Source organism: Canis lupus, chromosome X (assembly GCF_003254725.2).
Source record: "Canis lupus dingo isolate Sandy chromosome X, ASM325472v2, whole genome shotgun sequence".
Taxonomy (NCBI): Eukaryota; Metazoa; Chordata; class Mammalia; order Carnivora; family Canidae; genus Canis; species Canis lupus.
In genome coordinates this window covers 108,418,777-108,444,789 of record NC_064281.1, presented here as the reverse complement: position 1 = coordinate 108,444,789, position 26,013 = coordinate 108,418,777, and the positions used below count along the sequence as shown (strand labels likewise).

The 26,013-nt window shown below is 39.6% G+C and overlaps 1 non-coding gene across 1 annotated transcript; it reads left to right on the top strand.

Annotated features, from left to right (window-relative positions):
* The first annotated feature begins 1,620 nt into the window (after nt 1-1,620).
* Nucleotides 1,621-1,695, top strand: TRNAK-CUU (transfer RNA lysine (anticodon CUU)). The gene has a single exon. It is a non-coding gene; the product is annotated as a tRNA-Lys (tRNA).
* Nucleotides 1,696-26,013: the final 24,318 nt, after the last annotated feature.

Here is a 26,013-nt window from a genome sequence, read left to right as displayed (position 1 = left end):
TTTGATCTATTTTGAGTTAATTTTTGTATATGATGTGAGTTAAAGTTCCAAACTTACTCCAGTTTTACCAGCACCATTTGCTGAAAAGACTGTCCTTTCCCCCATTGAATGGCCTTAGCAACCCTATCAAATTCTATTGATCATATAGGTAAGAGCTTATTTCTGGGCTCTATTCTATTCCACTGCTTTGTATATCTGTCCCTATGCCAGTTCCACACTGTTTTGTTTACTGCTGCTTTGTAGTAAGCTTTGAAATCAGGAAGTGCTAGTCCTCTATATTTGCTCTTCTTTTTCAAGATTGTTTTGGCTATTCAGAATCCCTTGAAATTCCATATGAATTTTAGGATGGATTTTTCTCTTCCTGCAAAAAAATTGTTGAAACTTTGAGTAGGGATTAGAGTCAATCTGTAGATCACTATGGGTAGCACTGTCATCCTGATCCTTAGTCTTCCAATTCATAAACACAGGAAGTTTTTCCATTTCTTAGGTTTGCTTTCATTATTTTCAGCAATGTTTTGTAGTTTTCTTTGGTTAAATTTATTCCTCAGGGATTTATTCTTTTTGATACGATTATTAATGGAATTTTTTTAAAATTTCTTTTTCAGATTATTCACTGTTAGTGTATAGAAATGCAACAGATTTTTATATGCAATTGCCTTTTATCACTCCTTTATTTCTTTTACCAGGAAACCATAATATGGCTGTTCAGCACCCTAATTCTCTGACGGTTCACCTATTTTTATGAGTGACCACATATTTTATCATACAGACCGTGACACTTTCTAGAGAGAAAGGGAACACTATCATATAGGGGAAACAGGTGTTAATTTGATTTTTCCAGGGAGAACCAGAATATATGGTTACTCTACTTACTGGAGGATATGTGGCTGGTTTCAATTTTTTTGTAACTCTCCTACATCGCTTAACTACTTTTATCTTAGTGCTATGGTAATTTATAAACATGTTTTATACCCTGAACTGGTCTGCCAGCCCCTTGAAAATAAAAACAACTTCCCACTGCCTTTGTGTATCTTAGCATCTAGCACAGTGCCTTCAATGTAGTAAATACCCAAGAAAGGTCATTGGATGAATGATGACCCTCATCGGTCTCCACGAATTCCTTGGTCTTCTACCCACACAGTCCCTCTGACTGGGAACTTCCCATGCAGAACTGCTACTAGTAAATAAAGGGGATGTGACCTATGACCTAAGGTAAATAAAACACTTAATTGTAGGATTTAGAAGATCATCCTCAAGCAAGCTACTGAATTCAGACAACCATACATTGTGATCCATCAAGATGGCAAAGTCATTTCCAATTTGCACAAAGATTATAGAATGATATTGTTTCTCATTAAAATTTTGAATAAATGGCTGGTTAAGATGCACATACTTGCAAGTCATTTACAATAGCAACAATTTATTTGGGAATTTATGACAACAGGTGAATTCTACAGAGAATGTGATGTGCCCTTGGGTATTTTAAAACATATCCAGGAATTATACTAAATAGTATATATTTATTTATGTTTATATACTTCACCGTTCTATTAGATCCTAAGTGATGTACTATATATATTTTCCTTTGGATGTTGAATACAAAAGAAACAAGTTGGGGATGCCTGGCTGGCTCAGTTGGTAGAGCATGTGACTCTTGATCTCAGGGTCGTGGGTTCGAGCCCCACACTGGAGGTAAGTAGGGTTTACTTTTAAGAAAAAGGAATCACAGATGCAATGAAACGCCGGGACACCTGCACCCTGATGTTTATAGCAGCAATGTCCACAATAGCCAAACTGTGGAAGGAGCCTCGGTGTCCATCGAAAGATGAATGGATAAAGAAGATGTGGTTTATGTATACAATGGAATATTACTCAGCCATTAGAAATGACAGATACCCACCATTTGCTTCAACGTGGATGGAACTGGAGGGTATTATGCTGAGTGAAATAAGTCAATCGGAGAAGGACAAACAGTGTCTGTTCTCATTCATTTGGGGAATATAAATAATAGTGAAAGGGAATATAAGGGAAGGGAGAAGAAATGTGTGGGAAATATCAGAAAGGGAGACAGAACATAAAGACTCCTAACTCTGGGAAAGGAACTAGGGGTGGTGGGAGGGGAGGAGGGCGGGGGGTGGGGGTGAGTGGGTGACGGGCACTGAGGGGGACACTTGACGGGATGAGCACTGGGTGTTATTCTGTATGTTGGTAAATTGAACACCAATAAAAATTATTTTATTAAAAAAAAAGAAAAAGGAATCAAGTTGGACCCTTACCTTATACCATATACAAAAATTAATTCAAATTGGTCAACAAGCAAAATGTAAGAGATAAAACTCTTGGAAAAAAAACATGGGGTAAATCTTTATGACCTAGGATTTGGCATATCCATACTTGGCCGATGGGAAAGTAAAACATTGCAGCCATTTGGAAAAGAACATTACATTAAGCTGCAAGTGTGATGCTCACCCATGATCACAATTTTCCTGGATGAGTTTCAGTTTTTCTCTATAAGTCTTAGTAGTAATAATTCCGTTTTTTTAATCTATTCAGTATATGACATCTAATAAATAAGATGCTTCTTCTCAATTCCTGATTGCTTTCTTCCATAGGAGGGAATTCAATTAGTTTTACATTCCTAGATTCTTTCCACCTTTTCACAGACCAAACTACAAGGTAGTTGGGGTGACTTATCTGTTTAATGAATCTGGGGAGAATAAACTAGGTATGTGAGGCCTAGGTCCTTCTTCTTTCTCCTTTTAGAGCCAATGCTCTAATAGAGTGCTGTTTCATACTGTAAATTTTCTCTTGGCAGGCATATTGACCCTGGTCCGTTGCCACATGAATGAGAAGATAAGTATATCAGTTAGCTTTTACCGTTTAACAAACCAATCCGGGCAGCCCCGGTGGCTCAGCGGTTTAGTGCCTGCCTTCAACCCAGGGCGTGATCCTGGAGACCCAGGATCGAGTCCCACGTCAGGCTCCCTGCATGGAACCTGCTTCTCCCTCTGCCTTTGTCTCTGCCTGTGTGTGTGTGTGTGTGTGTGTGTGTCATGTATAAATAAATAAAATCTTAAAAAAAAAACAATCCCAAATGTAATGGCTGTATTAGTTTCCTGGGGCTGCTGTAACACAGTACCACAAACTGGGTGGCTTAAAACAACATAACTATATTCTTTTGCAGTTCTGGAGGTTAGAAGTCTGAAATCAAGGTGTCAGCAAGGTCACACTCCCTCTGAAGGCTCTAGGAATGAGTTTGTCATATGCCTTTCTCTTAGCTTTTGGTGATTGCCAGGAATCCTGGGCATTCATTGGCTTGTGGAATTATCACTCCAACCTCTGTCTCCATAGGCACATAGCATTCTCCCTGTGTGTCCGTCTCAGTGTTTCTCCTCCTCTTCTCCTCTTCTTATAAGGACACCAGTCATATTGGATGAAGGGTCCCCTTACTCCAGTATGACCTCATTGTAACTTACATTTTAATCATATTTGCAACATTCTATTTTCAAAAAAGGTCACATTCACAAGTACCAGGGGTTAGGACTTCAGTATAGCTTTTTTGGGGACATAACTCAATCCACAACAGTAGCTTAAAACAGCAAACATTATTCCTCATGTTCCTATTGGTTAGCTTGACAGGATCTTCTGATATAGGTTGGCTCAACTGGAGTTAGGTGACCTAATACAGCCTTACTCATATTCTGAGGTCTCACCTGGGACAGCTGATATAACTATAGCTGCAGCCTCTGCCCACATGACCTTTCACCCTTTGGGAGCTTAGCACATGATTGCTCTCCTATTGATGGAAGGTTTCCCAGCAGTAAAACAAAGAAAGCTTCAATGTACAAGAATTTTTCCAAACACTTGTTGTGTTGTATTTTCTAATGTTCCATTAGCTGAAGAAAGTTACAGGGCTGAACCCAGAATAAGTGTGGGAGGGGGCTGGCCAGAGAGCTATGAATAAATTGGGGCCATTACTGCAACAGTCTAGCACCTTAAGTATATGTAGCTCTGAGGTTCAGCACTCATCATTCTTCATGCCTTCAGATATAAGTCTTGTTCTCTAATTTAACCATTAACAGCAATAAAAATAAAATTATAGCCTTTAAGTCTTGTTCTCTAATTTAACCATTAACAGCAATAAAAATAAAATTATAGCCTATCTGGCACTTCATCTTTTTCCTAGATTTTTTTCAAAAACAGGATGAGCTATTTATTGGAGCCTCCACAACTTCATTGTCCTTTTCATATCACTTCTAAGAAGTAATAGCATCATTCATTCACTCAACAAGCATTTATTGTGAATCTATTATGTGGCAAACACAAGAAAGATGGTGGTGAACTAATAAGACAGTCTCTACCATGACAATGCTTATATTCTGACTCCCAGTTTAGAGGTCAGGTGATAGTGAAGCCAAATAGCAGCTGGGGTAAAGAGAACCGTAATCCCTGTCCTATAATCTCTGAAAGCCAGCCTCCGCTCAGTGCCACCACAAGGCAACACAGGATCTACAAAAAAAAAAAAAAAAAAAAAAAAAAAACAACTCAGCATGTTGTGTAATCATAGCCTCAAAATGAATATCCTAGCTCCTTCCAACAAGATCCCTTCCTGGAGTCTCTTCTACACAGAAATTCTGGAGTGGCCTCTAAATTCAGTATATCTCTAACTCTTTTATATGCCCAAACTAATTTGGAGGCCATGCAGTTGACCAAATTGCACCAGCAGTGTGATTTCACCACAGCGTGAAATACTGGTCACAAGGTAACCCCCAAAGTCACCCTTCATTTATAATTTGCATTTTCTGAAACAGCTTCATTGAGATATAGCACAGGTATCATACAATTCACACATTTAAAGTTTATAATCCATTTTTTGTATATTCACAAAGTTATATAATCATAATCAATTCTAGAACATAGTCATCACTCTAAAATGAAACATAGTACTATGAGCAGTCACTCCCCATTTCTTTCCAAGCTCCCCCAACAATAGGCCAGCACCAATCTGTTTTCTGTCTCTGTAGATTTGCCTATCCGGGGCAATTCTTATAAATAGAATCATACAATATGTGGCTTTTTCTGACTGGATTCTTTCACTTAATATAATGTTTTCACAGATCATCCATGTTGCAGTACAAATCAGTATTTCATAACTTCTTATTGCTGAATAAGAATCCATTAAATACATACACAGGTCTCCTGCCACTGCCCAAAATAAAGGATTCCTATGAAACCTTCTGTAAGATGAAATGGTGTAAAATGAAGAGGCATGCAAGGAGTTTGGAAGTTGTCACTCCAACCCAACAAGTAAAAAGCTGGACAAACTGAAAAATCAACACTTCCAGGATGGAAAAGGAGAAGAGGACTTCTCGGATATTGCTGTCCTCAAGATCAAAGAGATCAGCAGGTGAACACAGGGAATCATGACTTACTGGAGTGGAGAAGCATAAAAGCATAAGCCATCGTAGGAATCAATGCTGGGGTAGGAAAACCTGAAGGGTAGGTAATGGATTACTGCAGGCTTAGTATGGACAACTCTCAGAATTAAAAATCCTTGGGGGCGGGGCGGGGGGAGCACCTGGGTGGTTCAGTGGTTGAGCTTCTGCCATCTGCTCAGGCATGATTCCAGGGTCCTGGAATTGAGTCCCACATCCGGCTCCCTGCAGGGAGCCTGCTTCTCCTTCTGCCTATGTCTCTGCCTCTCTCTGTGTGTCTCTCATGAATAAATAAATAAAATCTTTTTAAAAAAATCCACAGGGACCCAGTCATGGCAAGGGTCCAATACAATTTTGTGAGATTTACCTCCAGAAGTTGGACAATGTTCTCATAGTAAACATCAGAGGGAAATCCCCCCATACTTTCTACATTTTGAGATACACCAAAGTAACAGAGAAACTAGTTAAATAGAGACTAATCTGCTGGGGTATTATCAGAGCCTAATTGATCTGGGGGAAGGGAAATATGCAGGTTGCTATAGCCTTCCAGATGGGAGAAGGGATATACTGAATTCTAGCCCTCTTTTGCCATTCCATTCTGCCTAACAGGAACAAAGAAATCAAGAATCTCTGGTGAAATTCACAGTCAAGAGGCACATGGTCTCTAAAAGACTGAAATCTAATCACAGGACAATAGATTGGTTCTTCTCCCCCCACACCTCATCACTACATTATTAAAGGTGTATTTATAGCAATTCCTTTTAGCCAGTATATCATGTCTGGCTATCAAGAAGAAATGACAAGGCATACCAAAGGGCAAAAACCCCACAATTTGATGAGACAAAGCAAGCACAAGAACCAGACATGGCAGGGATGTTGGAATTATCAGACCAGAATTTAACACAACAATGATAATATGCCAATGGCTCTAGAGCATAAAATAGACAGCATGCAAGAACACAAAGAAAATGCAAGCAGAGAGGTCAAAATACTAAGAAAAAAACAAAAAGAACTCTAGAGATCAATACACTAACAGAAATGATGAGCCTTATTAGTAGACTGGATCCAGTTAAGGAAAGAATCTCTGAGTTGAGGGTCTCAGTAGAATCTCCTAAAGCAAACAGAACAAAGGCTGAAAAAAGAAACCAGAACAGAATATCCAAGGACTGTGGGACAAGTACAAAAGCCATAACATATGTGTAATGGGAATATCAGAAGGGGAAGAAAGAAACAAAGAAACAGAGAAATTACAAACAATGACGATTGAGAAATTCTCCCAAATTAATATCAGACACCACATCACAGAGCCAGGAAGCTCAGAGAATAACAAGTAGGATAAATGCCAAAAACAAAAACAAAAAAACTACACTTGGGCATATTATTTCCAAATGATACAAAGTCAAAGATAAAGAAAACTTCTTGAAAGGTGTCAGAAAAAAAAATTCATCTATAGAGAAACAAACGTAAGAATTACATCTGTCTTCTCCTCAGAAACCATGCAAGCAAGAAGAGAGTGAAGTGAAATGTTTAAAGTATTGAGAGAAAAAAAATCACCAACCTAGAATTCTGTGCTCTGCAAAATTATCCTCCAAAATTGAAGGAGAAAGACAGACTTTCTTATACCAAACAAAAATTGAGGAAATTTGTTGCCAGCACATTTGCCTTGCAAGTAATGTTAAAAGAAGTTCTTTAAAGATAAGGAAAATAATACAGGCAGGAAACTTAGATCTCCATAAAGAGGAAAAATGTGGAAGAAGGAGTAAGTAAAAGTAAAATAAAAAGTTTTCTTTTTTCTTTTTAAAAAATCTTTTATTTATTTGAGACCGAGAAAGAGAGGGAGCACAAGCAGGAGTGGCAGGCACAGGGAAAGGGAGAAGCAGACCCCCCACTGAGCAGGGAGCCTGATGCAGAGCTGGATCTTAGGACCCTGGGATCATGACCTGAGCTGAAGGCAGATGCTTAACAGACTGAGCCACCCAGGTGCCTCAAAAGTTTTATTTTTTTCTTTTTGTTTTTAAGATTTTATCCATTTACTTATGAGAGACACACAGAAGGAAGCAGGAACATAGGCAGAGGGATAAGCAGGTTTCCTGTGGGGATCCCAATGCAGGGCTTGATCCCAGGACCCCAGGACCATGGCCTGAGCCAAAGGCAGACACTCAGCCTCTAAGCCACCCAGGTGCCCCAAAAGTTTTATTTTTCTTATTCCCAATTGATTAAGAGATAACCGTTCAAAATAATAATAGCAACAATGTATTCAATTACTTATGCTTATGTATATATCTTACACATATATAAGATGAAGGATAAAGGAATTAGGATTCATTTGTTAATTTTTTTAAGATTTTATTTTTTATTTGACAGAGGGAGAGCACAAGCAGGGGGAGTGGCATGCAGATCGAGAGAAAGAAGCAGGCTCCACGTGAAGCAGGGATTCCAATACAAGGCTCGATCTCAGGACCCTGGGATCATGACCTGAGCCAAAGGCAGATGCTTACTCAACTGAACCACCCAGATGCCCCAGGATTCATTTATTATCATAAGGCACCCCCCCCCACCTGTGAAGTAGTATAGTATTATTTGAAAATGGACTTGGATTCGTTGTAAATGTATACTACAAACTCCAGGGCAACCAATAAAAAAGTCAAAAAACTATGACTGTTAAGCCAAGAAAGGAGAGAAAATGGAATCATATAAAATGCTCAGTTAAAAACCACAAAACGCAGAAAAAGAGTGGGAGATGAAAATAGGAACAAATAACAAGGGCAACAAGTGGAAGACCATAACAAATATGGTAGCAATTAATCCAAATGTATTAATAGCCACTTTGAAGATTATTGGTCTAAAGGCACTGGTTAAAAGACCGCGATTGTCAGAGTGAATCAAAAAACACTACCCAGCTATATGTTCTCTACAAGAAACCTACTTTCTACAAACACAGAGATTAAAACTAAATGGATGGGGCAAAAATATACCATGCTAACACTAATCAAAAGAAAGCTGGAGTATGGGGCACCTAACCAGCTCAGTCGATAGAGCATGCGACTCTTGATCTCAGGGTTATGAGTTCAAGCCCCATGTTGGGCATACAGCAGAAAGAAAGAAAGAAGAAAGAAAGAAAGAAAGAAAGAAAGAAAGAAAGAAAGAAAGGGAGAGAGGGAGGGAGGGAGGGAGGGAGGGAGGAAGGAAGGAAGGAAGGAAGGAAGGAAGGAAGGAAGGAAGGAAGGAAGGAAAGAAGGAAGGAAGGAAGGGAGGGAGGGCCTGGCTGGCGTAGTCTGAAGAGTACACAACTCTTAATCTTGGGATCGTGTGTCCAAGGCCCACACTGGGTGTAGAGATTACTTAAAAATAAAGTCTTTTAAAATAGAAAGGAAACAGGAGTAGCTATATTAATTTCAGGCAGAGCAGATAAAGAAAAGCAGTACATAATGATAAAAGGGTCAATTTTTAAGGGGAAGTGGGCAGGGGGTGGGATGACTGGGTGACGGGTACTGAGGGGGGCACTTGAGGGGATGAGCACTGGGTGTTATTCTATATGTTGGCAAATTGAACACCAATAAAAAATAAATTTATAAAAAAACAAGAGGAAATTTGGGGAAAAAAAGGTCAATTTTTGAAGAAGATAATAATCCTTAATGTGTATGTGGCCTAACAGCAGAGCAACAAAGTATGTGAGGCAAAAACTAACAGAATCGCAAAGAGAAATAGCTGAATTCACAACTGCAGTTGGAAACTTCAACAGCCTTCTCTGAGAAGTGGACAGATCCAGCAGGCAGAAAATCAGTAAGGACACAGCTGAACTCAGTGACCCCATCAATTACCTGGGGATACCAGACATCTACAGACTACTTTATCCAATAACAGCAGAATACACATTCTTCTCAAGCTCACACATGGAATATTCACCAAGATAGACCACATTCTGGGCCATAAACACAACTTCACAAATGGAAAAGATGTCTGTTCTCAGACTCCTTTGTCACTAGCATTCTATATACAAATTCAGTTCTGCCAGTTTGATGCATTCACATGAGATTTGGAAGGCAGAATAAATGTGGGGACCATCCTCCTGGTACTGCGAGCACAGTTGCAGACATGTGAGTCTTTCCTGAAAAGTGTACTCCAGTATCTAGTCTCTGCTTTCATGGGTATCTATCAGTAGCTACTGGAGTGGCAGTGGCAAGATTCAGCCTTCTCCTGCCCAGTCGCCAAGGTCATGGGTTCGAGAGACAGCAGATATGGCAATAAAAGCTTCACGATCAAGACTTTCTGTTCTCTTGGGGCGTGTGGCTGGCTGTCAGTAGAGCATGAGACTCTAGATCTTGGAGTCAGGAGTTCAAGCCCCATGTTGGGGGTAGACATTACTTAAATAAAACTTAAAAAAAAAAAGAAAGAAAAAAGACTTTCTAAGGTGCCTGGGTGGCTCAGTCAGTTAAGCAGTTGATTCCTGGTTTCGGCTCAGGTCATGATCTCGGGGTCATGGGATCGAGCCCTGTGTTGGGCTCTGTTCTCAGAACAGAGTCTGCTTGAGATTCTTTACCCCTCTTTCTCCTTCTCCCTCTCCCACTGCCGCTCCCCCTGCTCTCTCTCTCTCTCTCTGTCCCTCTCTCTGTCTCACACACACACACACACACACACTCTCTCTCTCTCTCTCTAAAATAAATAAATGAAATCTTTTTTAGAACAAGACTTTTTGCTTTTACTATCATAACTAGAGTAGTGAACACCATACTTGCAATGGCAGCCTCCCTTCTTTCCATGCTCTTGACTGTGGCGGAGGTGGTATCTCCCCAAGTAGGCCAATTCTGCCCTGTTGTTGGAGTCATTCTGAGAAGCTCAGACTTCAAGAAGCACCTCCAATCCTTCTAGAGTTTTTCTAAGCACTCAATTCCCTTTCTAGACTGATTTACTTGCGCTTAACAGATCTAGCGTGGTTTCCATTTCCTTCGCTGACCTCTAGCTGGTGCAGAAGCCCTGGGTGACCCATACATACTCCACCAGCTAAGACACCCAGACCGAAGAGACAAATCAGATCCGGAGGAGTCAGAAAGAAGAGCACAGACAAACCTTGCTAAATTGTTCATGCAAAATGGTGAGAAGGCATGAATTTTTAAAAAAATATAAGACAGAAGTTGACAGGTACAATTGATATTTTTAAAATGATAATCGTTTTGAGAATGAAAACATCTAGACACCTTGTCCAGGAGCTTCCATAGTTATTTAGTGACCTGAAGGACCCTAGGAGGTAATTACTGTTAATATTTCTGTTTCATAAAAGGAAAATTGAGCCATAGAGAAGTTACAGCCATAGGGAGGTTAAGGAATTTGAGTCAGTTGATAATAGCAAGCTAATAACACCAGAATTTGAGCATAGGCACTGACTCCAAAGCCCTCATTCCTAACCACAGGATACTATGCAGGAGTTTACGGCAATAAAATAAAATCAAAAAAAAATAAAATAAAATCACAGCATTGTTTATCATGAAGAAAAGTGGGAAACAATCTATCTGTTCTTTGGTAGTGGAATGAAAACGAAAACTGCTTTTTAAAAAAAAATATTTTATTTATTTATTCGTGAGAGACGCAGAGAGAGAGGCAGAGACACAGGCAGAGGGAGGAGAAGTAGGCTCTCCGCAGGGATCCTGATGCAGAACTCGATCCCGGGACTCCAGGATCACACCCTAGGCCGAAGGCAGGTGCTAAACCACTGAGCCACCCAGGCGTCCCTGTGTTTTATTCATACAATGGAATGCAGCATAGTCCATTAAAATATAAGAGATAACTCAACTTCTGTCCACTTGTATACAGCTCAAAAACATAACACTGAATGAAAAAACATAAGTTGTTAAAGAATACAAACAGCATGATTCTATTGACATACAAATTGTTAAAGCGCACAAAGGTGGAAAAATATCCAGGGATAGGAAAACTGCCTCCCAAGGGCCAAATCCAGTTTCTGGCCTGTCCTGGTGTGTCCAGGATCTGAGAATGATTTTTACAGTTTTGAACAGTCATTTAAAAAGAAAAGGGAGACTATTCAACAGAGACCTGCAAAAACCTAAAATATTTATTATCTGGCCCTTTGCAGAAAAAGTTGGCCAAACTCTGCTCTTTCCTGAAGATGCATGCACACGCAGGAGAATGATGCACACCGATTTTCTGAATTGGTGGTTACCCCAGTGGAGGGAAAAGGAAAGATATCTGTGCCATTCTGTTTCTTTTTTTTTTTTTTAAAGATTTTATTTATTTATTCATGAGAGATACAGAGAGAGAGAGAGAGAGAGGCAGAGAGAGAAACAGGCTCCATGCACTGGGAGCCCGATGTGGGATTCGATCCCGGGTCTCCAGGATCGCGCCCTGGGCTAAATGCAGGCGCTAAACCGCTGCGCCACCCAGGGATCCCTGCCATTCTGTTTCTTTACAAAAACTGATCGAAGCACATATGATAACATGTTAACATTTCTTTCTCTTTTATCCTGGGGAGTGCACGGGTGTCTGGTATATTACATTTCATTTGAATGTTGGAAATGTTTTATGACTACAAAGAACATTTTAAGAACCTCATGAAAAGCTTCATGCAAAGATATTGAAACCACTTAGCAAAAGTTGCAATAAGAACATATGAAATTTAAAAGGGCCAGGCTAATCAGGGAAATACAAATCAAAACTACCATGAGATACCACCTCACACCACTGAGAATGGGGAAAATTAACAAGACAAGAAACAACAAATGTTAGAGAGGATGTGGAGAAAGGGGAACCCTCTTGCACTGTTAGTGGGAATGTGAACTGGTACAGCCCCTCTGGAAAACTGTGTGGAGGTTCCTCAAAGAGTTACAAATAGAGCTGCCCTATGATCCAGCAATTGCACTGCTGGGGATTTACCCCAAAGATACAGATGCAGTGAAATGGCAGGACACCTACACCCCGATATTTATAGCAGGAATGTCCACACTAGCCAAACTGTGGGAGGAGCCTCAGTGTCCATGGAAAGATGAATGGATAAAAAAGATGTGGTCTATGTATGCAATGGAATATTACTCAGCCATTAGAAACGACAAATACCCACCATTTGCTTCAACGTGGATGGAACTGGAGGGTATTATGCTGAGTGAAGTAAGTCAATCGGAGAAGGACAAACATTATATGGTCTCATTCATTTGGGGAATATAAATAATAGTGAAAGGGATTATAGGGAAAAGGAGAGAAAATGAGTGGGGAATATCAGAGAGGGTGACAGAACATGAGAGACTACTAACTCTGGGAAACGAACAAGGGGTGGTGGAAGGGGAGGTGGGCGGGGGGTGGGGGTGACTGGGTGACGGGCACTGAGGGGGGCACTTGATGGGATGAGCACTGGGTGATATGCTATATATGGCAAATTGAACACCAATAAAAAAAATACACACAAAAACTGTCTAAATAAATAAATAAATAAATAAATAAATAAATAAATAAATAAAAGGGCCAGGCTAAACTCCCCAGGGAAGTCTGGGGACTTAGGAAGCTGGAGGGAGAAGCAACATTCCAGTGGGCAAGAGACACACTTCCCAGACGGTGCAGTTCTTTCGAAGATGCTAGAACCTTCAAAAAGCACCTCTCCCACCTCCGGGATGTGAATGCTCATGAGCTGTACCCATCTTTCCGGCCTAGAAGGCATCTTTGGAAGTTCCAGGATTCTTTTTGGTACCTTATCCAGCCTTGAACACTCCTCCCTGTCCAGAACTACTTTATGAATATCAAACGTGATTGTATGTTTTTATAGTTCCATTTCAGTGCTTTGGGGTACATCGTCACTCAAAATGGAAGAGACTCACTTGGCATTCATTTCTCATGACTAATGCTCCTAGAGAATTTGCTCCCTACCTTTTTCTTCTCTTGGCATAATAGTCCCCATGCTCTTAGCCATATTTTGTTGTCTTTATTTTCATCTTGGTGCCTGATCCACTGCCCTGTCTCCGTATTTCCCATATGGAGTCCAGAACCAGTATAGTGAGGAATTATGTGATAAATCAGGCACAGCCTCAGAATCTGAGCCCCAGCTTTATCTCTTCCTACCTGTATCACCTTGGGCAAGTTATTTAGGATTTCTGAGCCTCAGTTTCCTCACCTGTAAAAGTCAGATAATAAATTTCTGAATTTACAAGGAGGTAGCCTGGATTAAACCAGTAACAGAACTGGAGGAGCTTTCTGAACTACGGAGCATTAGTAAGAGTCAAGATTTCACTCTAAGGTAAAGGACTTTCTAGTGCTAACTAAAATGAGCATGAGATCTCCACTGGTCATTCATACAGTGATGGACTTGTCTGATTTTTGCTCTGCATGTTTTCCCAACCATGCTAGATATTTAGTTCATGATCAGATTGTGGTTTGCCTTTTGCCATTCTATTTGTAAACGAGACTATTTGCTGGAAAGATTAGAAGTTGTTCAATTTATAGCTTCCCATCAAGGTAAATGTATCTTGTCTAATACTTTAGAAACCAAAGCTGTAATCCTCAACGGAAGAAGTTGAACTTGTAGAAATGGAGAGTGGGCATTATTGTTTGTTAGAATGAGGAACACTACTAGCTTTAGTGGACAGAGGCCAAAGACAAATGCCCAGCAGTGAGCAGGAAAGTCGCATATAATGAAGACCTGTTCTACCCCAAATGCTACCAGTTCCTACAAAATCTCTGCCTACCCTTATGAGGAGGCGTACATTGAAAGGCTGAAGGCTAAGTTTCACCCATATGGTTCATTCCACAACTCAACCATCCACGACAGAGCTATCCCCTTTGGCCACCGAGTCCATCTGGAAAATTGCACACTTTTGGTGTTGTTGTTGTTGTTGTTGTTTAGTTTTGTTTGGTTTTTGAATTTAAATTCAATTAAATAACATATAGTGTATTAGTGATTTCAGAGGTAGAATTTAGCGATTCATCAGTTGCACTCCTATTCCAACTAGAAATCCAGTAGTTTTAAACTTTTAAAACATTTTTCTTTTGGAATTAATGCCCCTCTCCCCCAAGAATTTTTATGGCTTTGTATTTTCTCTGTTAATTCCTCTCAATGGTTAGCAAACATTCATGCTTGAGGAGTGGTTGTAATTTCTAGAAATATTCAAACCCCACTCAAAGCACCAGGATATAAGGCTGGGTAACACTGTTTGGGGTCCAAATGAAATATGTCAAAAACTGACAAGATTGGTTTCCCCTCCTGTGACGTGTAAACTTGCTGAGAAGAGGAAAAAGCTGAAAGAGTGATATTATGTGATATTCAAAAATATCTGTGCTACTGAGTAATCAGGACTTGGTCATTCTTGCTGTTGGAGTTCAGATGACCACTGAGCAGCCACATTATAGGTGCTTTTTATTTTCCTATTAAGATACCCTGGGATTCCTAGGTTTTCTGTAATTACCATATATTATGTTTATAATAGGGGGAAGTCAATTCAAGTCGTAATATAATAATTTTCTCACTATGTTCAATTTTTCCTTTCCCACCCTCCTCTCCTCCTTCCCCCAGGAGAAAGGGACACACCATCCTGAGAGCTCACATTACCTACCACTCACCACAATAGGAGAATGACTGAATAAAGTCAGATACATTTACTCACTGGGAGGTTACACAGCCATTAATATGATCATTTTGGAGACAGCGGAAACATGGAATCATGTATGTTTTAACACAGAATACTAAATGAAAAATTGTGACTATAAAATAGTAGTTACTTAACGGTTGCAATGATGTAGAAACTTCTCATACGAATAAAAAGTCTTTGAAGATAATAGACAAAGATTAAAATATTACTTATAAGTTGCAGGGATTATGGATGATTTTTCTAGTATTGAAGTTGTCTAAAATATTTTAATATCGTCTGTTCACCTACAAATATTTTGAATGTAAAATGGAGATCCCTGGGCTCATTATATTTATTCTACTTATCCCAAAAAAACATTCTTCATAGTTTAAAAAAGTGCACGGTGATTGATAATCCAATATGTAAGTAATATATGTGTGGTGATTTTGTAGATTCGCCTTATGCAGAAATCATAATTCATTAGTGAAATGTCTTATCCTGTGCAACCTTCCATTTTACCTTCTATGGAAGACAATATTTCTTTGTTTTTGGTGTATCTGGATAGGGGCTGATTGCATGTGGAGAACCTCATAGTTATGAATATTTGAAAAATAAATTGATTAAAACTGAAGATGCAAGGCTTTGGACTAATTTTTTAGTGTTGTTTTCCCCTTGAGGACTTTTTTTTAAGAGGACTTTTTTTTAAGTTAGAGTCTCCCCCAATGTGAGGCTCTAACTTACCACCCTGGGATCAAGACCTGAGCTGAAATTGAGTCAGATGCTCAACCAACTGAGCCCCCCAGGGGCCCCTTTTCTTGAGGACTTTAAATACTCTAAAAAGTTCACCTGGGAAAAGGAAGACAAGCGTGACTCACTTTGAAAAAATCAAAACCCAAATCAAATTATCATTTGTTCTCAACATCAGAGGGTGTGGTTTAATTAAAATGAAAAATAAAAAAATTGTAAATGAAAGAAGACGATAACTTATGAGTCTTATTTTCCAAATGATTGCTAGCTTTTCTCCTGCCTCTGTGATCCTGGAACAGTGCAAATTTTTTTTGGCCTTTTTTTTTTCTAATGGGACTGCAAATAACTAGAAATGGATGTCCTTTTAGTGTAATTTACTATTTGGAAAGAGTCAGACAGTAATATCTCTATTAACAAGGAAGCTATGTGCCAGACCCTCATTTTGCTTCCAGAAAGCTCATTACCAAAGGTAGAGCTAATGTCCAGGATGAGAGAATGAATCCAGAGTACGGATTCCCTCCATGAATGCCCCTGCAAATCATTCCCCACTTCTCAGCTAACTCAGACTATAGCTCCTTAGTCTCTTAACAAGGTGGGGAGGAGGCAATGATGATTTTGGCATAGTTCCCTACTCACCAGAGGCCTCAAGACCAGACTCCTTGTCCCCCTACTTGCCACCACCCTGACCCAATTGCAAATTTCTCCCAAAGCCCTCTGTGCCTGGGAAGACTGAGTACAAACATGTTTTATTCACTTGTCTCTCCATTCTCTCACTCAACAAATATCTATTGAGCATATACCATGCACTATGTTGTCAGATGTGGATCTGGGTTTTCTAGCTCTTAAAGTATATACAATTTGGAGTGCCTGAGTAGCTCAGTTGGTTAAGTGTCTGACTCTTAATTTTGGCTCAGGTCATGATCCTGGGGTCGTGGAATCAAGTCCTGCATCAGGCTCTGCATCAGCAGGGAGTCTGCTTAAGATTCTTTCTCTCTCTCTCTCCCCTCCCCCTAAAATAAATAATTTTTTTAAAAAAGTATATACAATTTGTAGAACTATCTTTAGGAAAAAGAACACCAAAAAAATGTAAACACAAATTAGGTAGCAAAATGAACATTTACTTAGAATTTAGATACCCTAACAAGTCACAAATTTTTAAAAGCTAGAATAGCACAAACAATAGAGAACCCATAAAAATAATGTAATATTTATACAAATCAACTGCTTGCCATATATTACAACATTCCCCCCCTTTTTAATCTGTGTACTCTTTGGTTATCTCTTCATATGACAATGATTTTGTAATATAAATTTCCATACAAAAAATAGATAATTCAATCTTTCTTCTAGCATGAATGATCAAAATTTGTTTCGACTGTTATTGATAGTTTAGAAAAGTTTCTTCTATCACCACAATTCTTTATTATTATTATATAAAGTCATTTAATGAAAATAGGAGGAAAACTATCAAGTTTTTCTCTCATATGACCTGTAAGATTTGGAAGAATTTTCTACAGGCCAGCTTCTGGTTCTATAGATTTCTATAAACTTTTTTTTAAAGATTTTATTTATTTGTTCATGAGACACACACACACACACACACACAGAGAGAGAGAGAGAGAGAGAGAGAGAGGCAGAGGGAGAAGCAGGTTCCACGCAGGGAGCCTGACATGGAACTCGATCCCGGGACTCCAGGATCACGCCTGGGCCGAAGGCAGGCGCTAAACTGCTGAGCCACCCAGGGATTCCTAAACTTTTTAAAAATTTTTATTTATTCATTTGAGAGAGAGAGAGGAAGAGAGAGAGTATGTGTGTGGGGGGGAGGGGCAGAGGGAGAGGGAGAAGCAGACTCCCCACTGAGCAGGGAGTCCGATGTGGGGCTCGAACCCAGGACCCCAGAATCATGACCTGAGCTGAAGGCAGATGCTCAACTGACTGAGCCACCCAGGTACCCCTGGTTCTATAGATTTCATCCTTGTTTCTCTTGCATTAACCACATACTTCCAATGATGGGCACCATGAGAAACATTCATATCAGGATATGACTCCTGGGCTTGCACTTCCATGCCATGGTATCACAGTAAGAGGTGGTCCAAGCCATTCCTACCCCTGGCAGGTAGCAATAACATAATTATGCTCCCAGGTATTTATGCATACAGCATAAATATATTCCATTAACCCCCAGCTAAATGTATTTCCACCTCTACAAAGTTTCAATCATACAAGTAGATCCTAGAGATCTGTACAGTGTAGTGTCTATAGTTAACAAAACTGTATTGTATACTGAAGAATTTGCTAAAGTAGATGTTAAGTCTTTTTTATCACAATTATAATATGGAGAAGAAATAAGGAGAGAAGGAGGAAACTTTCAGAGGCGATGAATATGTTTATGGCATAGATTGTAGTAATGGTTTCACAGACATACACTTAACCTCCAAATTCATCAACTTGTACACATTAAATATGTACAGCTACTTGTATGTCAATCATACATCAATAAAGTAGGTTTTTAAAAGATGATTTATTTATTCATTCATGAGGGACACAGAGAGAGAGAGGCAGAGACACAGGCAGAGGGAGAAGCAGGCTCCATGCAGGGAGCCTGACGTGGGACTCAATCCCAGGTCTGCAGGATCACGCCCTGGGCTGAAGGCAATGCTAAACCGCTGAGCCACCTGGGCTGCCCAATAAAGTAGTTTTTAAGAAATGTATTCCCAACCCACTTTCCTCTCGCCTAATCCCCGAAATGCCTGCAGCCACTCAGATGCCATTCTATGAGAAAAGTTTGATGGAGAGGGGGTCAAAATGGAAAGAGACATTGGTCTTAACCATTTACAAATTTTGCAAAAACAGTAAGACTACATGAACACACTGCCTTGGAAGGAACCATGTAAATGATGGGACCTGAAGCTTATTCCTAACGTGCTTTATGGTAATCCACTACTCATTATTTTATATATATATATATATATATATATATATATATATATATATATATATAGTTTTGTCCGCTGAGAGGGCCTAGAAACATTAACATCCTGACAGCAATGAACACACCTCATTCCCAGATCTCGGGTGCCTTAAATAGCATTCTCTAATAAATGGAGAGAAATGGGTGATTTTGAGATAGGAAAGGGAAAAGCAAAAGATGAGTCTAGGGTATTTTGTTGTGCCAGAAAGTAAGAAAATGTCCCCAGAATGATGTGACCATGCCAAAAGGACACAGAAGCCAACTTGAAGTGGTTCCCTTTGATCAATTTGAGATAATTTGACCATCAAAATAAATAATGACAGGAACATATTATAGGACTCATTTTATAAATTAGAAATTCATGAGGCGACATTTTTATAAATAAATATGGAAAGAAAGGAAAGCCATTTCTTACAGCAGGATGTAAACTAGTAAGTGTAGCAAGAATGGCAGGATCAGAAAATCACCATTGGAACAGGATATTTGCATAGTCTCAAAGTATCTCCCCACAAAATCTTACTTATAACAAAGGGAAAATAGTAACTTTTCAATGGATAAATCTGGTAGACGCCACCTTGACCAGTGATGAAAGTTAATATTACTAGTAATGGGACAATTCAGTGTGCTGCCTGATATGTACACTGACAAAACCACTTGACTTTTGTGATATTTTTGCCAAATAATACATAACTGATACTCATAAGGAAATATCAGATAGACCCAAACTGAGACACAGTCTAGAAAACAACTGAACTGTACTCTAAACATGTCTAGGTCATAAAAGGAAAAACTGAGGAACTCTTCTAGATTGAAGAAAATTAAAGACATGTGACAGGTAATTGTAGCACATCATCTTGGATTGGAACCTAGGTTGGAAGAGAAAGATATTTTATTCATTAACTAATTCATTGCTATGAAGGACATAATTGGACCATTGGTGGAATTCTAATGGGAGTACTGGATTAGATGGTAGTACTGTATAAATGTTAATTTCGTGATTTTGAGGGTAGTGCTATGATTATGTAAGGAGAGTACCCCTGTCTTTTAGGAAATACACACCGAAATATTTAGGGGTGATGGGCATCATGTTTGCAACCTACTCTCTGTTGGTTAGGAAAAATAATAAAATACACATTTATTTAAGGAGCTACTTCTAAAGCAAAAGGGAATAATGGGGGAATCTGAGGGAAAAGTACATGAGAGCTCTTTGTACTATTCTTCCAACTTTCCTGTAAGTTTGAAATTATCTCAAAATAACAATTTACAAAGAAAAAAAGCTGGATGCACACTGCAAAATATTACACTAAGGAGTGGATTATTGGGACACCTGGGTGGCTCAGCAGTTGAATATCTGCCTTCCGTTCAGGGCATGATCTCGGAGTCCGGTATCGAGTCCCACATCGGGATCCCTGCATTGAGCCTGCTTCTCCCTCTGCCTATGTCTCTACTTCTCTCTTTCTGTGTCTCTCATGAATAAATAAATAAAATATTTTTTAAAAAAGAGTGGATTGTCAAAAAAAAAAGTGGATTGTCTACTTAAATTGGTCTACTTTAAACACTACCACATTTAGCTCATTAAACTCTTTTGAGTGGTAAGAGACCTCAAGAAAAACGATTCATAACATAAAGGATCTTGGCATAATTATAAGTCAGGGCAGCCCCGGTGGCTCAGCGGTTTAGCGCCGCCTGCAGCCAGGGGTGTGATCCTGGGGACCTGGGATCAAGTCCCGCCTCAGGCTTCTGGCATGGAGCCTGCTTCTCCCCTCTGCCTGTGTCTCTGCCTCTCTCTCTCTCTCTCTCTCTGAATAAATAAATAAATAAATAAATCTTTAAAAAAATAGTAATAATAATAATTGTAAGAGTCAGTGTGAAATATTGTTCCCCTCTTGACCAAGACTTAATCATACATAACTTCTCCAAGAACACTTCTAGGGTATAAAGTGAGCTATACCTATTTCTGCCCATCAGCCATGTAAATTAGCCCTAAGCTGGAGGTACTAGATTTATTAAGTGAACAATGGAGGCAGTTAAAAGACGTTAATAAAAAAAAAAAAAAACACAGAGGATATTATCGTAACAATAGTGTTGGCGTTCACTTCCAATTTTCATTAACAAGAGTCTTAAAAATGAAGTCAAGGAGTCTCTGTTAAATACATAAATACATAAAAATCAGTCTAAAGAGGCACTGGGTGGCTCAGTCAGTTAAACTTCTGCCTTCAGCTCAGGTCATGATCCCAGGGTCCTGGGATTGAATCCTGAGTCAGACTCCCTGCTCAGCGGGGAACCTGCTTCTCTCTCTCCCTCTGCCCTTCCCCGCTGTTTGCGCTATCTCTGTCTCTCTGTCAAATAAATAATTCTTTTTTAAAAAAAGATTTTATTTATTTATTCATGAGAGACACAGAGAGAGAGAGAGAGGCAGAGACACAACACAAGCAGAGGAGAAACAGGCTCCATGCAGGGAGCCTGATGTGGGACTCATCCCTATGCCGGGACTCCCAGGATCTTGCCCTGGGCGGAAGGCGGCGCTAAACCGCTGAGCCACCCAGGGATCCTCTAAATAAATAATTCAAATCCTTTTAAAAAGTCAGTCTAAAGGGCTACTGACAAGTCACAGGTATTTGGAGAAGAGGGCTACAAGGTACCAACTAGTGATTTTGTGACTATTGTCATTCCCCTCATCAATGATTTTCTCATGAAAATGCTTGCATTATCTCTACAGTGTGTCTGAGCGGAGTGGGGCAAGGAGGACAAGAAAAATCTCTTTAGGGATTTCTCTTTTGGTCATGAGAACAAACACCCAAGATGAGATGGATTTTTGGGACCTTCTATCAACTCTTCTTAAGAGGCTTCCTTATGAGAATACTGGGGACAGAAGGGCTGGGAGGGCCCCACCCGAGAGAGTATGTCTGGTACAAAAAACTCAATTTGACAGAATCTGGTTAGTGACAGAGTTAGGGCTTCAAACACAATCCCTCCTGAATCCAAATCGAGCCTCCTTTCTATGAAGCCACTCTGCCTTTCTGAAACAACTCTTTTCATAAATCAAAGGATTCCCTTTAGAAACCTGTGGCACCTGCAGAAAAATGTCAACTTTCCATGCCTTGCGTAGAAGCTGGCCCGTGAACTAAGCAGTGACAGTGGGCTTGAGCAGTGGTATCAGAGAAAGTGTTTATGCCGCTTCTTTCCAACCTCGCTGGGTGTTTACTCCTAAGATTTCAGGGAAAGACAACTAAACTGAAGCGCCACCCATTTCTGGGATTCGAATTGGGTCTATTACCGGGAAGCAATATAAACAGAAACCCTAAGATCCTCTTTGACCACATCACCCATCCAAGCCATATTGCAAGGAGAATCAGAGTCTTTTGTAAAAGAGAAAAATCTCTGTGAGAAATATGCAGAGGAATTATTTCATTGCTTTGCATCTGCCCTCCTGGTGGGAGGTATCAGGCCTTGGGTAGCCCAAGAAGCTATAGGAAGCATATTACAGAGAGTTTAATTTATTCAAAGAAAATCAGAATCAACTAATCAGAGGGAAGGGAAAATGCATTAATTAAACAGCTTTACTCATGCAGAAAAGCTGCCAGCATGAGCATTTCAAATTACCTGGGCACACCTAATACATTTGCATTTGCTCGGGAGAAATGCGTTCTGCCCTACAAAGCCAGGAACATTTCATAATTCCATTTGAGCGAATAACAAAGGGGAATTGACAGCTAAGAACCACCTTCCACACTTGGGGGCTATAGCCTTTTCCTAGGAATTTTTAGCTCATGCAGAAATTCTCTTCTTGACTAGATGCGGAGAGAGGAAGTTTAAAGTCTTCTGTAAAGTAAAAGGCTAAAAAAGAACCCCATTCTCTCCACCCCCCCAACAAAGGAGGTGGGGCCTTTACTGGCAGGAGGCTAACAGCATTCCTTTGTTAGATATTAACATAAAATAAGGCAGTAGAAATGGATGTCCATCAACAGAATTAGAAGGAACTAAGTAAGTTTTAAGAACAAAAGGTTTACTTCTTTAAATTACAAGAGTTGAGAAACAGCTGGGAACGCAATTTCTTTCCCAGAGGAAAAAACTGCAAGTCGGTTCAATGGCATTTTGTTGCAATATAATTTTATTATTTCAGATTGGATGTGTATAATAATTCTAACTAAAATAACCCTATGGGCGACACTTAAACTCACATATTTCCATGCTTTATCTTAACTTTTTAATGCTGCTTACCCATCAACTAGCACAATGTTTTATTTTGGTATTTGCTCCTGAGAGAGCTTTCCAATGTGACATTCAAGCATATATTAATCAAGGAGATCTACCTTTACATTCTTTCAAAGATGCATTATTCTCTGTGTTGCTTTGCTTGGTTCCCGCTACATCTCCCCACTCTATTTTGCACAGAAAAATATGCTACAATTACTAGTCGGATTTGTTCTTCTGGATTTTTCCAGGAGAGACAAAGGGAAATAAATTACTGTTAGAAAACTTCGAAGTTTATTTTCCATGTTAGAAATACGAGAAATATCCAACTTTGGTCTGTTAATAGAGAACACACAACATGGAACCAAATTCAGTCTAGTTTAATGCATCATGCACATAGCTTTATACCCCAAGAGAGAAAACGTGTATGTGTTGTCAAAACAAGAGGCATATGCAGTGAAAAACTGATTAGGGAGTTGGCTAGGTAGATAGATATCTTTCCTTAATGTCATATAATGCTTACTAAAGTATTCTGCAGTTTTGCCTAAAATGTCTTACCTGTGCTCATTTGGGATCAAGCTTCTACCCAGATTGGCTGTCTCAGACCTATAAAAGCACAGGTTAGAATGATCAAGGCTGGACCGTCCATACATGTGCAGGACATTTCCCCTAGATCAAGAAGACCAACGGACGTTAGGCAGAACGCAGGTCTATATGACAGAGGCCTGAGCAAAACCTCCCAGAATGTGCATGTTTTTGGAGACTGGGCTGTTTTATTTCCATACAGTTGGATCACATTTCCCGAAACCCCTTCAGGCATCTTCACTCCTCTAACTAAAATAAACCGCTTTTGTGGAATATCTACCCATAAGATCCTTTGAATGCAGTCATCATTTGTAGCAGACAACGGTTGATAATTTCATATACTACAGGGTTTGAAGCGAATGGCTGCTTAAATCACAGACACCTTGGCAGGACACCACTGATGTCCTAGACTAGGTTTCAATGCACTTAGGAACTTCTCCTGGAAAATAACCTTTGGCAATTAAATATACTCGGGAATAAATGCATTGCTGAGACAGGTTGGCGAAATACAAATGAAGGTTTGAATATTCAGTTTTAAATATCCTGATAAAAGAAACTACAAAGACATGTCATTGATCTAATTAATACTTGTTTGCACATTCCTTAGAGCCGCTTGAAGTATAATAGGATTTCTAGGAACCAAAACAACAAAAGGTGTAAACTGCCTTTTCAATTGCTAACTTTGTTCATTTAGTTCGGTGGTAAAAGAATGCAAATCTGAAGTCATTTTTTGTTAATGGACACCAACTCTTTCTCACTAAATGTTCTTTCAGAGACCAGGGTAAAGCTGAGAATGAAGTAGAAGAACATCTTCCCTTAAAAAAAGGGGGGGGGCAGTTTAAAGAAATTTCACTGAATCTTCCCTGTCAAATAGGACCTGACATTTAAATTAATTCTTTGCTTGAGGTATTTTAACACATCTACAGATATGTATCATTCGGGAACATAGGTATGGGCATTCAGGTCTCAGCTGTATATTCTATAAATGTTTGCAATGCAAATGTAAACAATATATATGACAGTACCGTCTTTCTTGAGTTTGCACAAACCACAATACCCGTACACCTTGATTTAACTTCCTAGTAAATATTCACCTAAAATATAACGAGACAATGAAGAGATTCTGCTCTCTATTATAATGATTTCTAAAAAACCAAGTAGGTTCTACTAAAGAGTAGGTGCTCAATAAAACTTGAATAAATGACCTAATGGTCAACATAAGGAAGAAAGGCAAAAGCGGAAAAGAGGCAGAGAAGAGGAAGAGAAATAATATTTGTAACCACAAATTTGGTCATTTCTCTCAACTATTTCAAAAGATTATTGCAGGTAAAAAAGCAACCTGATTTTATTAGTGTTGAATTCAATCTCTAATTTATACATACATGTCATCCTCAAATGTGCTACAGATGTCCAAAAAAGTCAACATTAGTAGCAACGTTAACTGATTTTTAGGGGATCCCTGGGTAACTCAGTGGTTTAGCACCTGCCATCGGCCCAGGGTTTGATCCTGGAGTTCCGTCCGAGATCGAGTCCCATATCGGGCTCCCTGCATGGAGCCTGCTTCTCCCTCTGCCTGTGTCTCTGCCTCTCTCTCTGTCTCTATGTCTCTCATGAATAAATAAATAAATAAAATATTTTTTTAAAAAACTGATTTTTACTTGCATAGACTGTACCAAGTTCTACAGGCTACTCATGTCGATTCTTCCCACTTACCCGCACTCCAGGGCCTGAATCTGTAACTACCTCTAAGCCCCAAGTCATGCTACCTTAGTTAATTCAGAAGTTAATTTATCTGCCAAAGACCAGAGTCTAAGGAAACATGACAATGTCAAGGAGGAGAAGTTTTCCTATATCCTCTTAACTTCAGTTCTTGGGGCTGGTCAATTAAATTAACAAAAGACAGATTGAGAAGAGAAAAGGCAGGCATATATTTTTGCTAATATTTTACATGCATGAGAGTGCACAGAAAAGAAGTAAAACTCAAAAAAGTGGTTAAACTTTGGAGGTTATATACCTTTTTAACAATGGAAAAAGGGGCATCTGGCTGGCTCAGTGATTGAGAATCTGCCTTCAACTCAGGTCGTGATCCTGGGGGCCTGGGATCTAGCCCCACATCAGGCTCCCCGCAGGGAGCCTACTTCTCCCTCTGCCTATGTCTCTGCCTCTTTTTGTGTCTCTCATGAATAAATAAAAATTTAAAAATAAAAAAAAACAATGGAAAGGGGATTTGAGCTTCAAGTGCCTAGGAAAATTGTGGGGAAGTACGTTGGAAATATATGGGAAAACTAACAGAAGGTGAAGGATATTTGAGTAAGCTTTTTTTAAAGATTTATTTATTTATTTATTCATGAGAGACACACAGAGAGAGGCAGAGACACAGGCAGAGGGAGAAGCAGGCTCCACGTAGGGAGCCTGACATGGGACTCCATCCCGGGTCTCCAGGATCAGGCCCTGGGCTGAAGACGGCGCTAAACCATTGAGCCACTGGGGCCGCCCCAAGATTTGTTTATGTAGACTCATC